The sequence below is a fragment of the Macrotis lagotis genome, chromosome 3 (assembly GCF_037893015.1).
Source record: "Macrotis lagotis isolate mMagLag1 chromosome 3, bilby.v1.9.chrom.fasta, whole genome shotgun sequence".
NCBI lineage: Eukaryota > Metazoa > Chordata > Mammalia > Peramelemorphia > Peramelidae > Macrotis > Macrotis lagotis.
In genome coordinates, this window is record NC_133660.1 from 10,877,275 (window position 1) to 10,892,692 (window position 15,418).

Genomic DNA, 15,418 nt, shown 5'->3' on the forward strand with positions numbered 1-15,418 from the left:
ATATATATATATATATATATATATCTGCTCTGGGATGGAGAATACCATCTACCATCTGTTTCCAGAGAAAGAACTATGGAGTTAAAGCAAAGACCTTCAAAAAAAGTTGTCTTATATACTACATAATTTTGCTATCTCTAATATTTTATTTTTTTCCTCAAGGATATGTTTTTTTCTCTCAACACATTCAATTTTGATTGATGTATAGCATGGAAACAATATAAACACTGTCAGACTGTCTTCTGAGGGGGTAAGGAGAGGGAAGGGAGGATGGGAGAAAATTGTAAAATTTAAAACTTTACAAAAAATGATAGAAACTACTCTTGTATGTAATTGGAAAACAAATAAAATGTTTTTTTAAATGAGCTTTAGAAAGAAATGGCAAATCATCCCAATATCTTTGCCAAAGAAACCCCAAATGGCATCATGAAGAATCAGATACAGCTAAACAATAACAAAAATTTTATTTTATATGTATGTGTGTTTGTGTGTGTGTTTGTATGTGTGTATGGTTTTCTTTTTGAAAGTATGCTTCCTGAGAGTAGGGATGATTTTTACTTTTTCTTTCTATGTCCATCTCTTGTCACAATTCCATTTCCTCATTGATCATAAACTATATAGAGATTCTATAACCACTTCTTAAAAAGTTAGTTTTGCCATGAAGATGAATAGTTTACAAAGTGATTCAAACATATTATATACAACTCTATAAGATAGGTAGTATTTTTATCTCCATTTTTCAGATAAGAATAAGACTGTGAGGTTATGTGGTTTATACAGGGTCACACAAAAATTGAAGTTGTCATGACATAATTCTAAAGCCTGAACATCCCAGTCTTTTTACATTGGTGGAATATTTGCTGGTCTGACTACTACACTGCTGAAGATATAAGAAAGAGATTCAGTGGGGCAGAGGACTACTAATTCCAAAAGTTATTGGTTGAAGGGTATCATTTAGAGATCATGATATACATAATCATTCTGTAATAATAATATCTTTTCATAACTCATATTTAATTAATATATAATATAACTAATATGGTTTTATACATATATATATATATATATATTATCAATTTGACCTTATGAGTTAGGTACCATAATCATCCCCATTTTCCAGATGAGGAAAATGAGTCTGAGATAGATTAAGTGGTTTGGCCAGAGTCAAAAGGTTAGTTAGTGTGTGTGTGTTTTTTTTTAAAAGAATAAGCATTTCTGGGGCGGCTAGGTGGCGTAGTGGATAAAGCACCGGCCTTGGAGTCAGGAGTACCTGGGTTCAAATCTGGTCTCAGACACTTAATAATTACCTAGCTGTGTGGCCTCGGGCAAGCCACTTAACCCCATTTGCCTTGCAAAAAAAAAACCTAAAAAAAAAAAAAAAGAATAAGCATTTCTGGTGGACCAGTGGAATAAACTAGGTGTAAAATCAGGAGATGATTATAGTAATCTGCTGTTTGATAAACCCAAAGAATCTGGCCATTGGGATAAAAACTCCCTCTTTGATAAAAATTGCTGAGAAAATTGGAAGTTAGTATGGAAGAAACTTAGATTAGACCAACACCTCATACCCTTTATCAAGATAAGATCCAAATGGTTACAGGACATAGACATAAAAAACAATACTACAAGCAAATTAGAAGATCAAGGACTAGTCTACCTGTCAGATCTATGGAAAGGGGAGCAGTTTATGACTAAAGAAGAGTTGGAGAATATCACCAAAAACCAATTAGATGATTTCGAATACATTAAATTAAAAAGCTTTTGCACAGATAAAACCAATGTAACCAAGATCAAAAGAAATGTAGTAAATTGGGAAACAATCTTTACAACTAATGATTCTGACAAAGGACTCATTTCTAAAATATACAGAGAACTGAGACATATTTTTAAAACAAAAAGCCATTTCCAATTGACAAATGGTCAAAGGATATGCAAAGGCAATTTACAGATGAGGAGATCAAAGTAATCCATAGCCATATGAAAAAATGTTCTAAATCATTAATTATTAGAGAAATGCAAATTAAAGCTTCTCTGAGGTACCACCTCACACCTCTCAGATTGACCAGTATGACCTGGAAGGATAATGATCATTGTTGGAAGGGATGTGGGAAATCTGGGACACTGTTACACTGTTGGTGGAGCTGTGAACTCATCCAACCCTTCTGGAGAGCTATTTGGAACTATGCCCAAAGGGCAACAAAAATGTGCATACCCTTTGACCCAGAAATACCACTATTGGGTCTATACCTTGAAGAGATGAGGAAAAAGGGTAAAAACATTACTTGTACAAAAATATTTATAGCAGCCCTGTTTGTGGTGGCAAAGAATTGGAAATCCAGTAAATGTCCTTCAATTGGGGAATGACTTAGCAAACTGTGGTGTATGTATGTCATGGAACACTATTGTTCTATTAGAAACCAGGAGGGATGGGATTTCAGGGAAACCTGGAGGGATTTGCATGAATTGATGCTGAGTGAGATGAGCAGAATCAGAAAAACACCGTACACCCTAACAGCAACATGGGAGTGATGTTCAACCTTGAAGGATTTGGTCATTCCATCAGCACAACAATTGGGAACAATTTTGGGCTGTCTGCAAAGGAGAGTACCATCTGTATCCAGATAAGGAGCTGTGGAGTTTGAACAAAGTGCAAGGACTATTCCCTTTAATTTAGAAAAAAAAACAGATAGTTTATTGTCTGATCTTGTTACCACTTAGACTTCTCTTCTCTTTAAGGATATGATTTCTCTCTCATCACACCCAATTTGGAACAAGGTACAATATGGAAACAAAGTAAAGACTGACAGAGTGCTTTCTGTGGGGGGGGGAGGGGGGAGGGAAGCAAGATTGGGGGAAAAATGTAAAATTCAAATAATATCTTTAATAAAAATAAATTAAAAACAAACAAAAAAGAATAAGCATTTCTAAGCATATATTATGTGTATAATTTAGTATTTTGCATTTTATTTTTCTCCAGTTACATGTCAAAATAATTTTCAACATTCATTTTTAAATTCAAGTTCCAAATTTTCTCCCCACCTTCCCTCTTAGCACTTTGCTAAGTACTTAAAAAAAACACCCACACAACTATCTCATTGGAACCTCATAACAACCCTGAGAGGCAGGGACTACCTACCTTTCAGTGGAGGGAAGTGAGGTAAGAAGTGGATAAGTGCCCAGGGTCACACAGCTAGTAAGTATTTGAAAGGGATTTGAACTTAGGTCTTTTGACTCCAACAACTAGCACTCTTTATAGCTGTGCCAGCTGGTTTTCATCTCATTTTTCCTAAGGGCCTATCTACCTACCCACTAAACCCAGCATCTCTCCATTTCATCTATATACAGTGTATACTCATTTGAAAGTTTGTCACAACCTGGTTACAATCAATCTTTTGAACCTCAGTATACCTTTATTTCCTTTCTACAGCCTTCTCTCTGTTGGCACACATTCCATTTCTCCTGTCAATGGCTTTGCCCTTGTATTTGTGATCCTATCTCCATGTAATGTATTACTGTCTCATATCTGCCTTATAATGTGCCTTCAAGGCAGAATTTAAGAACACAACACCTTTCCTGATTTATCCAATTGCTTTTGTTCTACTGGTAGTAAGTCTCCTTGCTAATGATTTAATCATCTTATCTTCATTCTCAATTTATTCTCTCTCTTTTCTCTCTCTGTGCTTCTGTGTGCGTCTGTGTCTGTCTGTCCCTCTGTCTCTTCATCTCTTCCCCTTCCCCCCACATTAGAAGATAAGATCCTAGAAGGTAGGAATTGTCTCATTCTTTGTACTTATAGATCAGGTGACTAACACAATGAGTGCCATAGGGAAGCTTAATAAATAAATGAAATAGTATTGGAAAAATGGGTAGGATTAAATACTAAATGAATTCCCATCTTAATCTAAAGCCTATCATCCTCTTTCTCTATGCACATGCAAACAATATTCAGATCACCTAGAATTGTGAATAATCTCATAAATGAAAGACAGAGAAAGTTCTCTGTGATCATCTTTAAGCTGCTATCAGACAGAAAAAAAAGGAATGGTAATCTTAGTCCTCCATTGATTAATTTTATTATAAGGAATACAATTTTAGCCTAAAAAAATCTAACTAGAGCAATTGTACTAAGGCATCAGGTACTTTTAAAAACATTGATATTTTGTAATGACATTTTTTCAGTTTTAAAAGTATATTTAAAATCCTGTCCTAAGCTGTAAATCAGATGAGATTCTTAGATGAGATCTCCAAGACAGCTTTGACACTGAGTTGTCATTAATTCAATATAATTCAATGTAAAGATAATGTCATTACAATTTGAAAAATATATTTCCAAGGAAAAATGAGGAAGTGAACCCTATTCATTGGGTTCTTAAGTTCTTAACTTCTTAAAATATTGAGAGCAGCAAATGTCACTTCACTGATTTATACTTTCCCTTCAATGCCTTCTGGAATTTTATTAATTTGTACATATCTAAAATGTACATCTTTGTACACATCTAATTTGTACATATCTAAAATAGTGTCACTTTTGGTATTGACAATTTTGTCAATAGAAATGGACAAAAATAAGAACAGTTGTTAAAGAAGTTGATGAAACTCATAGATAAAAGACCCTCATTTGGTAACTATTTTATATACGAATTATATGAGGACTTTAAGGATTAAATCAGGGAGATCTTGACACTTAGAAGCATTTAGAGAATGCACCTACTAGGACCAACATTACTTGCTCTGAATTTAGATCTGTGAGTTGCCCCAGGAGCATATCTTCTATTCACATGCCTCTATGATACAGTTTTATGCCTGTACTCTTCAGATATGGTGTGCATTAATGGGGGACTATATTACTGGTTTGGGTATAGAATATTTATATTTTAATTACTCTTGCCTTGATTCTATTTGGTAAATACTTCTCATTAAGAGTTACAGATGTCAACTTGGTTGATTTTGAAATGAGAAGGATGCTCCTAGAAGATAGGAATTACAGATATGAATAATAAGGCAATATTAACTTGTTGGAGTTGTGCCAAAAACAATGGGAGATGTAGGAAGGCATTCAACATTCCGGGGAACCCTCAACATGACAATCCCAGGCCAGGGCAATGAGAATAAGGGTCTTAGGTGCTATACATAATTTTTTAAAGTTCCTTGAGGTCAGAAAGCCTTTTTTTATTAATATGCATCCTAAGCACTATTCACTCTTTTGGTGTTTGATAAGATTTTTAAAAAAAAATCCACAGAACTTTAGAGTTAAAAGAGTCCTCATGCCTTCCCATATAAACAATGTACCCCAACAAGAGGTCATTTCTCTCTCTCTGAAAACTTCCAAATGGGAACACAAAGCTGAGTCTGTTTTTTGGACTATACCCACTGTTAGCAACATTTCCTTACATTGAGTCTAAATCTGTACCTCTAAGTTCAATTTTCTAATTTTGTCCTCTAGGGCAAGGAAAAAAATAAGTTTAATCCTTTATACAAATGACAGGTCATTCAAATACTTTAACAGAGCTATTATATTTCCCATGTCAAATCTTTTATAAGCTAGATTTTCATACTTTATTAAACTCCTTCCTTTCACCAGTCCAATACCCCACTCTAGAAATGGTTCATTGTGGCCTCCAGAACAAAACTTAATGTTCCAGATGTGGTCTAATGCAGGGATTAGATCGACTCCTTTGCCCTGGATACCATTTCTCTATTAATACAACTGAAGATGGCATGAGATTTTCTGGCTGACATGTCACACTATTAACTGACCCTGAGTTTAAAGTTCACTAAAATCTTCATGCATTTTAATATAACCATAGTCTAAGCCATACTTCTCCTCATACTGTACTTGGACATGAATTTTTGAGTTTAGTTATTCATTAAAAATTCAGTTTCATTAGATTTAACAAATTTTTGGCTTGTCAAGGATTTTGAAGCTATCTTATAATAAAATGATAGTTGGCCCTTCTAGGTTCCTACCACTCCAGGATTTGCATAGCATTTCACTGATACATTCATTTAAAAAAAAAAGGTGAAAAGAACAAAGCCAAGAATAGAACTTCAGAGACACTACTAGAGTCATCTCATCAGAATGACATCAACACATTATTTGATTCTGGTCATTCCATCAGATATGTAGCCACCTGTTTAATCAGCCACTCTATATTTCTCCATCTTTTCAATAAGTACATCATGGGAGATTTGGTAAAATGTCTTTCTGAAATCTAGGTATGAGACCATTATTTTTTTCACTCAAATACATCTACACACCAATGTGCTTCAAGAGTCCAAATAATCAATGTTTAGTTGAGTTAAGAGTCAAAGGATTAATGCAATGATCAGAACATAAAACCTCAGTGGGTGATTTCTTTTTTCATCCCCCTTTCCATTAATTAATATTTCAAAAGAAAGCAAGTTGAGTACAGGACTGAAACTAAGACTGTTTAGAAAGAGGCCTCCAACAGTGTTCCTGACCCACTCCAATAGTGCAGCTGGATAAACAGAAACTGAAAAACACTGGTGCTTTTGGGGATAGTTTTTAAAAGGGGCAAATGAATTATTTATTTTAGGATAACCTAAAAGCTACTCTAACGTACACTGGATTAATAATTTATATATTTGAATTTGCTGCACTCAAGGATGGTTTTAAAGAAACAAATAACACTTCATTTCAGAAACTTTTTTTCCTCTTAGGAAAGCTGGATAGCTGAAAAGTCAGTTGAAAAAATAAAAGAATGAGCTACATAATAGTAGCTCATTGAATATGCCACTGCAAAGTCTTTTCTTACATAACACTATTTAACAGAGATGAAATCAAATATTATGTGTCAACTACTGAGACTGGAGGATGGGAAAGATATCACATTAAAAGAGTATTACTGAGTAACAAATGCTTAAGAAATAATTGTACCAAACTATATCACTCAAGATGAAAAAAGAAAAAGGCAATTACTATCACAGAACAAATTAATATGCCATATTATATATTACAGGAGCAAAAAGGTTTGGAAAAACATTTTGCTGAAAAACCTCATTATCCTCTGAGGTTATGACCAAATTGAGCTATTCCTCTTGAGACTTAAATATCTGTTTCTACTTGTCATCTTTCTGTGTTCAAAGGAATTACTGTGAATGGCTCTGCTTCTCAGTTCTCGTTGGCCCTTTCAAATCTCCAAGGAAATAATTCTCACATGCCCAGATATGTATGGCTGGGTCTCAGAAATGGACTAGATATTTTCCTTGGAAAAACTTAATTTTCTCTCCATTGAATATACATTTTCCTTTGGTTCTAGCCCTCAAAGAGATAGGTTAGTGGTCAATATCCTTCTTTTCAACATGTCTTAAGTTCAAGAGCAGATGACCCTTTAAACTTATGGTATCCTACTTGTGAAGGGTTTCTTCTGTTGATCTTATCTATATCTCTTCCATCAATTTGGTCATGGAAACCTGATCTAATGTGTATACTGAAGTATTCTTTCATCAAAAAAAGTTGATTTGGGATAAAATAATTAAAGCTGCGTGGAGTACTTTGAGTCATGCAGTAGTTAATCACCGTAAAGATCAATTTGGTCTGATTGAAAAGTAGAAAAGTTCAATGGAGGAAAGTCTAGCCCACAGATTGGCTCTAGCCCTTGGCTTAATTTCATCTAGCCTATAAAGTTATTACCAAGAAATGATCCCACTCATGTGTGTAATTGCAAAAACATAACAAGGCTAAGAATGTCTTTAGTGGAAAAATTCTAAAGGCTTGCAAGGTAGAACATTTTTTAAAGAAAGAAAAGAAAAAAAAGAAACAACAGGGAGAAAAAATATGATAACCACTGCAGAATGGATGTGGTAGGCACTGAATAACTTTTCTTGAAAGTTCTGGAAGGATCTAAAGAATGTCTAAACTTACATAAAACACAAGAAAAGTGAAACACATATTAGGTATTCTCGTGTCATTTTCTCATTAAAAAACCAAATATAGCAGAGAGTGTTTATTTTTTCTTTAATAAGAAAGCACAAAATCGGTTAATCTGCTAGAGTCAATATAGTATAGCATAAGGAAGTCTTGAATTTTAATTTCATCTCAAGCACCTACTGTGCTTGTCACTTGACTTCTCCGACCCTTAGTTCTCTCATCTTTAAAATGGGTTTATTAATACCTGTAGAGGTCTGTTTCTCAGAGTTAATTGAGGCAAACAATTAATTTGCAATTTTCTCTCTACTTACTTTAAATTCTTGATTTTGCTTAACTATTCCTTTCCCATTCTAACTACAATATAGATATAAGGTTAAAGAATCAAACATTTAGAGATGGAAGGAAATTTAGATGTCAGTTAACCCAACCTCCTTATTTTTCAGATGAGAAAACTGAGGTTCAAAGAAATTAAATGACTCATCCAGAACTTAGTAAAAGGTAGGGCTGGGATTTAAACCCACATTCTCTCTGACTTCAAATTCAACATACTTTCCACTGGACCCTACTGCCTCTCTCAAGTCTTAATTTTTCTGCTGTATTAGAGTTTTGTATATAAATATGTTAATAAATGCATATAAATAATAAAAGTTTATAAATGTCCATTTGTCCAATATTTCCATTTCATATATATATATATATATATATATATATATATATAGTCATATACATACAGTCTTATTTACTAAAATTTGCTTTTATATAAACAGGCTCCCCATTTTATTAATTTTCTGAAACTATGGAGAGCTGGTTATAAGCAAATTCTGTCAGCTCTCTTTTCCTCTACATGGATGTGGAGTAGGGTATGTACTAATGAACAGTTGCTAGAAGTTAATAAAAATGCAAAAATACTGCAATTCACCAGGAAATACATCATAAACATATCAAAGATTTTCTATGCATGAAGATACTGGGGGTCAATTCCTAAATAGAAAAAATATTCCACATGTAATAAGTGATAATAGAGAAATAAAAAAAAATAACTGCATTATGGAAAGAAGATAAGTAGACTCAATAGCACCAGCTTAGAGTGATTTAGATACCTGTGGGGAAAAGCCTTTAGAATTATATTCATTAATAGATATAATTTGGATTTAAATTTCCAGATCAATATTAAGCAACATAATTATTACTTGTATTCTTTATAGAATGAATAATGCTTGGTTTGCCTTTAAAATGTTTACAATCTACTGTGTACAGAAGATATCTATATGTCAACAGACTATTACAAGGCAGGAAATGACCAGTGTTAAATATGTGGCATCCACAATATCTCCTGTCCAAGGGAATAAGTATTTTTCGCTTGGTTTTGCTGTTTTGCTTGGTCTGAAAGATTTTTATAAGGAGAAAGAGAGAGATAAAACTGGAAAGTTTCAGGTCTTGAATGTCATGGTAAAAATATAATTTTTATAGGTAATAGAAAACTATCTAAAATTTCTGAACAGCTTATAGCACCTTGTACCAATCAGTTCTTTTTGCTTCTTGACTTTCTCATTTGTAAGACAAGAAGATTGAACTAAATAATTCCTTGGAGTCCTTTCTAGCTATTCTATGATCCTACAGTCTATGATTTGGGGAACTGACATATTTAAAGCATTGTCTGGGGAAGAACAAACTGACTGCTATGCAGAATGAAGTGGGAGAATGAAGATAGAATGGAGGCAAGCAGACCAGTTATTAGAATCTTTCAGTTTACTGAGACTGAAGACATGAACCATATGACCTAAGGAAATAACAAAAGGAGTTTGAAGAATGAGCCTGTTAGGAAAGACAATATGCATGGAATACTCAGAACTGTGGTGTTGAACTTTGTCTGAAGATGACTGTCATTAGGTTTTAAATTCTAAGGAAAAACCCTACTTGAAATTTTTTTTTTCACTTTTCCAGAAGAAATTATTAGTACCACCATGCTCTGCAAGAGCAATCATACTACAATTATCTTGTTTGCAATTTCAGATTTTCTTAAAAACATTCATGTTGCTAAGAGTCACACTGTGTTCTCTGAAGCCCAGATTTTTTGCTGCTATCTTCCTGTTGGCTCTCCTTTGAAGATGCTGGCAAAGCAATTTTGTGACTTATTTCTTTACTATGGTTAACATTAATTTTATTCAAATGTACTAACTCTTACTTCTAGCAATGAATAAATGACTCCCACCCCCATATACAGTACACAGTGTTAGCATAATAGCTTTAAAGTGCTTCAGAGACTTTACACAAAAGCCTATTAAAGTTATGCACAAATTGAAATGAGCATCTTTTTCTCCTCTCTCTCTCTCAGATCAGTTTGTCTTTTTGTCTCCAGAGAATTCTTTCATTTTTTTTTTTGGAGAGATTTCAAAACTGCAATGCTTCTATTTCCTTCGGTAGAAATGTAATCTTCCCCCACATAGCAGGAGAACATAATGCCAGAACCACAGATACTCAAGTTGCAGAACAAGTCTTGATGCCTCATCTTCTCTCACAAATACATCAACTACTCAGGTTATATCTAAACTTGGCAAATAGTCACTAATTCTTACTGGACAAAAGAAAATCCAATTTATTTCTATGTTTATCAATTTTTCTCTTATTTTAAAACAATTGTAGTATAAAAGTATCTACCAAAAGGATATTTTGTCCTTGTAAAATGCTTTATTGTGCCACTTATGTCAGAGTTATAAAAGCCTCGTTAGTGATTTTTTTAAAAAAGGCTGTGAAATGTATAAAAATAGCAAGAAATAATTTTTAGGAAAAAGTTAAATTAATCTGGAAACAGTTAAAACAGATCTAGTCAATTCATGACTTTGTGTCCAGTCAGCATATAAGAAAGCTACCATAGACTTATACATCTGTATTTTGAAAAATAGGAAAAAAAAAAAAAGGAGATTGGTGACCAACTTAAGATCCATAAAACTGAAATCGATTTCTTCCCATCCAAATAAATCCTTCCCTCACATCTTCCCTATTTCTGCTGTCACAACATCATTTTCCCACTCACCTAGGGTCACAGTTTTAGAGTATCTTTGATTCTTTCCTCCTCTTGCATTCCCTATCTTCTAGAAATTACCATGTTCGATTTCTTCTTCTCTTGGAGAATCTCGAAATCTCTTTCTTCTCACTGCTACTTTTCTAATTTACGCCTTTTCCCCATATTCTGTTTAGACTACTCTTTTTCTGCATTCATTTCCACTTCAACCTATCTTAAACTAAACAAAACAAAGGAAAAACATTCTTTCCCTATTCAGAACCCTCCAAGAAATTTGCCATTTTCTCCAAAATGGTCAGGCTCTTCATTTGGGCATTAAAAGCTCTCTACAATATGCACCTGTTCCTGTATACAGATATGTCTCCTATTATTTCCCATCTAAATCCATCTATTTAGTTTTTTTAATAGCCCTTTAATGTGACATGCTCAATTGTGATTCCACCTTCTTTGAAGTTGGTTCCGTATCTCTTTTTTCAAGGAAGTCTATTCAAATTGTACTTATCCTTTAAAGTCCTACACAGGGAACATTTCATTCACAAAACCTTCTGTGATGATTTCAACCTAATGTCATCTTCCTCTCTTTTGAATTTCTAAAATACTTAGTGTCTATATAATTTATTTTGGCATTTAATCATCTTATATCTGTTTGTATTGGCTTGTCTCATTTACTTAAGAAGTATCGAGATTGGCTCTTGCTTTTTTTTGAAAACCTGAGTATCTAGTACAGTCTTATGGGAATGAATTATAATGATAACTGAAACAATAACAGAAACATATCAGTTGTCATTGATATCTAAATAATATATAACTGAAATAGCACATATATCAATTACAATTACTATATAAATGCATATGATAATTGAAACAACACACACATAAATATGTATATATCTATATCAAACACTATGCCATACTAATTTTGATGATTTTATCTCATTGGACAAAAAACAAGTGCTATGCCATAGTTCTGTTTTTTTACTTCATTCTATGAGTTTATGTTAATTCTCTTAAATGATCAGTTCAGATTACTTAATATGTGAATCAAAAGCTCTGTTCATATAAGTCCTTATCTAGATAATTTAATTTAATTCTACTATAGTATTATTTGGTAATATACATCCCATGCTCTACCTTCTCAGTAAAACCATCCCTGTGATTGAGGTGTGCATTGGTATCTTACTTTTCTGGTATCTTAAGGTTGTTTCTGTACTTAAAAAATGGGTTCAACAATTGTTTCCCCTATGGAATTTTGGCTTCTGGAAAGCAGGGTCTATTGTGTTGATCTTTTGTGCCTCTCTTATTAATTACTTTCTTTAGTGCTGGACAAATAGGATGCATAGCAGAAGTATTACCCCCAGTCTTTCAATTATGAGCCTACAGCATAAAAAAGGTTAAAGTGATTTGCTTATTATCATTCCGATAATAAGTGTCTGAGATAGGATTCAAACTCATTTTCAGGAAACTATTCTTCTAGATAGTAGATGGTTTTAAAAGATTAAAAAATCCTAATAATTTTATCACAATAGAATTTTAGAATTGAATGGGTCAGGTGCTAGGTCATAGCAACAGTCTTAATGTCTTTGGGGTTACCCTGTAGGTCAATTATAATGAGCCCTGTAATTTTAAAATCTTGAGAAATAGTGTTATTCTTTACAAAGATTATGCTTGACTCTCTTCCCCGAAAAAATAAAGCTAGTATTAACCCTGGATACAGTCTATAGTCATTGCTTTGATGTCATGATAATCTAAGGCTTGCTGGTGCCCACAGCATCCCTGAGAAGCAGTAGCAGCAACTGTTGCCACCAATCCTAATCCACATTCTAGTTGATAGAGTGTTCGTAGATCATATGGCCATGAAGAATCAAAAGACATGGACTTCAAGATGGGGCAAGTTGCCTTCATATCCCACAACTAAATCCTGGTTTCAACACTTAGCTGTAGAATCCCAAAAGTTCAGCTTCTTTACCCTCCAGATCAGAGATGTGGACTGCCCACCTCACAGGTAAGAAAATGGGTATATCAGTGAACATTTTGGAGAAGATACAAGAATTGAAACTGTGGGGTCATCCTTACAGAATTAACACAGACAAATCTTGTTAATGTCTACATATCTTTATGTAGCATCTATATCTATACATCTATAACTATATACTGCATTTATCTTCTATCTATCTACTATGTTTTTGTTATCAACTACTGGTATTCTCATCCCAAGGCTTTTAGAGGTTTTAGTCTCCCAAAAGAGGCTGAAAAGACCAGAAAAGTGTGGGGTGATGGTAAGAGGGGATTCCTCAGGAGCCTCCTTTTCAAATCATGAACCTACAGATAGTAACTTGGACTCCACTTTGTACTTAGAGATAGTGGCTCCAGAATGGTTCCCCAAAACTGCAAGGGTGACTCTGTATAGCCTCAGAGGCTCAACAGACACCTGGAAATGAAAGTGTACTCTACAGAGTACTAGACCTGAAATCAGCAATATTTCCATTGCACTATCAGTCTGATCCTGAGACAAGTCATCATCAGCGCCCTCATCAATGAAATGAGAACAGTAAATCTTCTTGTTGGGAATAAGGGTTGTTGGGAAGCTCCAATGAGCTAATGTATGTTAAATGCTTTGCAGAGTCCTGGGTAAATATTAGCTATCACTATTGTCATACTGTTGTCCTAGCTGGGGATTTTCTTATTTCTGACATGGGATTCAAAGTCAATCCATTTGCCTAGGATAAAGACAAATGTTTTTTCTTTACTCTTCAGGGGAAGCACCTGTTTACCTTCTTTGAAATAAGATTATTATATTCATTAAAGAAACATTTCAAAAATGATAATGAACAATGTCCCAGCAGATCCTAATGTACTTTTGAGTGTGTGTGTTTGTAGATTTTTGCCTCTATTTTGCCAGTCTTTCCTTTTACTTCTGTTAATTCTGTATCAATTTCAAAAGGGATCAACCCCCCCCCAAAAAACTTCCAGAAACTAATGAGGATAGAGAATTGCAGCATTGATAGGAATAGGAAAGATCCTTTGAGATTTTCTAAAACTAAATCCTTATTAATATATAGATGAAGAATCTGAGAGTCAGAGAGACGTGCTAGGCCAAATGAAGTGTGCTGTTGACGGCTCCAACCAGTTCCCACAGACTGTATCTTCAATGTGGGCATTTACACTTTGGAAATGGACAGCTGTTACAAATCAGGGTTTGATTTATTGTTTTAACTCTCTGGACTTAAGAAAGTGATAAGGAAGTGTTAGTAATGCATATTAATCTAAAATAAAAATGCCACTTCTTCTCAGATTACCATTGTTCAATATTTACCAACATTCTGCTGACCAGATAGCAAGTCAATGGCAGAATGGAAGTCTGAATCCAGGCCTTCCAACTCCAAGTCTAGCTAGGTGACACAGAAAATAGCATCAGGAAGATATGCTTATCTAATTATACTGGGCAAGCCACTGTCTGATTCAGTTTCTTTCTTTTTAAAATTGGGATAACAATGGCACTTATCTCTCAGGATTGTGCTGAGTATCAAATAAGATAATATTTGCAAGTCACTTTGCAAACTTTAAAGCATTATGTGAATGTCATTATAATATTATTTTTATTATTACTGCTATGTCACTGCTAATTCACTGCCCTAGATCACAGTTCCAACCATTAAGACTGCCACTGAGGTAACAAGAGCTACCTTTTACAAAGTTTATTTGTAAATAATAAATAAATAAATAATTTTTTTATTTTATAATGTTTAATCAGAGTGTAGTGTCTAGAGAGAGAGACAGAGAGAGCACCTGAATCAAGACGATAAGGTTCAAGGTCTCCACTGACATACATTGATCCTGTGACCTCTGGTAAAATCTTAACTTTTCATCATCCTCACTAATCCTCTATGAATCTAGGTTGCAAAGAAGCTGACCTACACTGGTAGGGGGAGTTTCCTCATCTGGGACAGTTCCCTATACTAAAGAGTTCATTATCACCTTACTTTGCTGTTTAGATATGTCTCTTTGTGATCCCATGAACCGTACTGTCGAAGGGTTTTTCATGGCAAAGATTCTAGAATGGTTTGCCATTTCTTCCTCTAATGGATTAAGAAAAATAGAGGGTAAGCAACTTGCTCAGGATCACATAGTTGGTAAGTGTTGAGGCTAGATTTGAACTCAATTCTTCGTGACTCTAAGTCCAGAACACTATCCACTGAGCCACTTAGCTGCCCCATAATGACACATATACTCACTATTCCTAAAGTCTTAATACTTTACAAAGCACAATCTAAAAATCAATCTAGATGCAATATAGAGATATGAAAACGACAAAAAAAGTATGTGACTTTTTTTTTGGTGGGACAAGAGGAGACTTGTGATTTCTTAGAAATAGATGGAAAAAAATTAAAAAAAAAAGAAATAGATGGAAACTCCCAGTAAGGAAAACCCCCTCAAGTCAACAAAAATCAAACAGACCCTAGAGATGCCTATCAGCCTAAGCAAGGTCAAAGGACCTTGAAAGTCAC

General features: G+C 34.1%; 1 protein-coding gene across 1 annotated transcript in view; it reads right to left on the bottom strand.

The window, feature by feature from the left end:
- Positions 1 to 15,418, bottom strand: part of PPP3CA (protein phosphatase 3 catalytic subunit alpha) — a 353,655-nt gene that overhangs the window by 41,239 nt on the left and 296,998 nt on the right. The gene's annotated exons all lie outside the window — the stretch shown is intronic.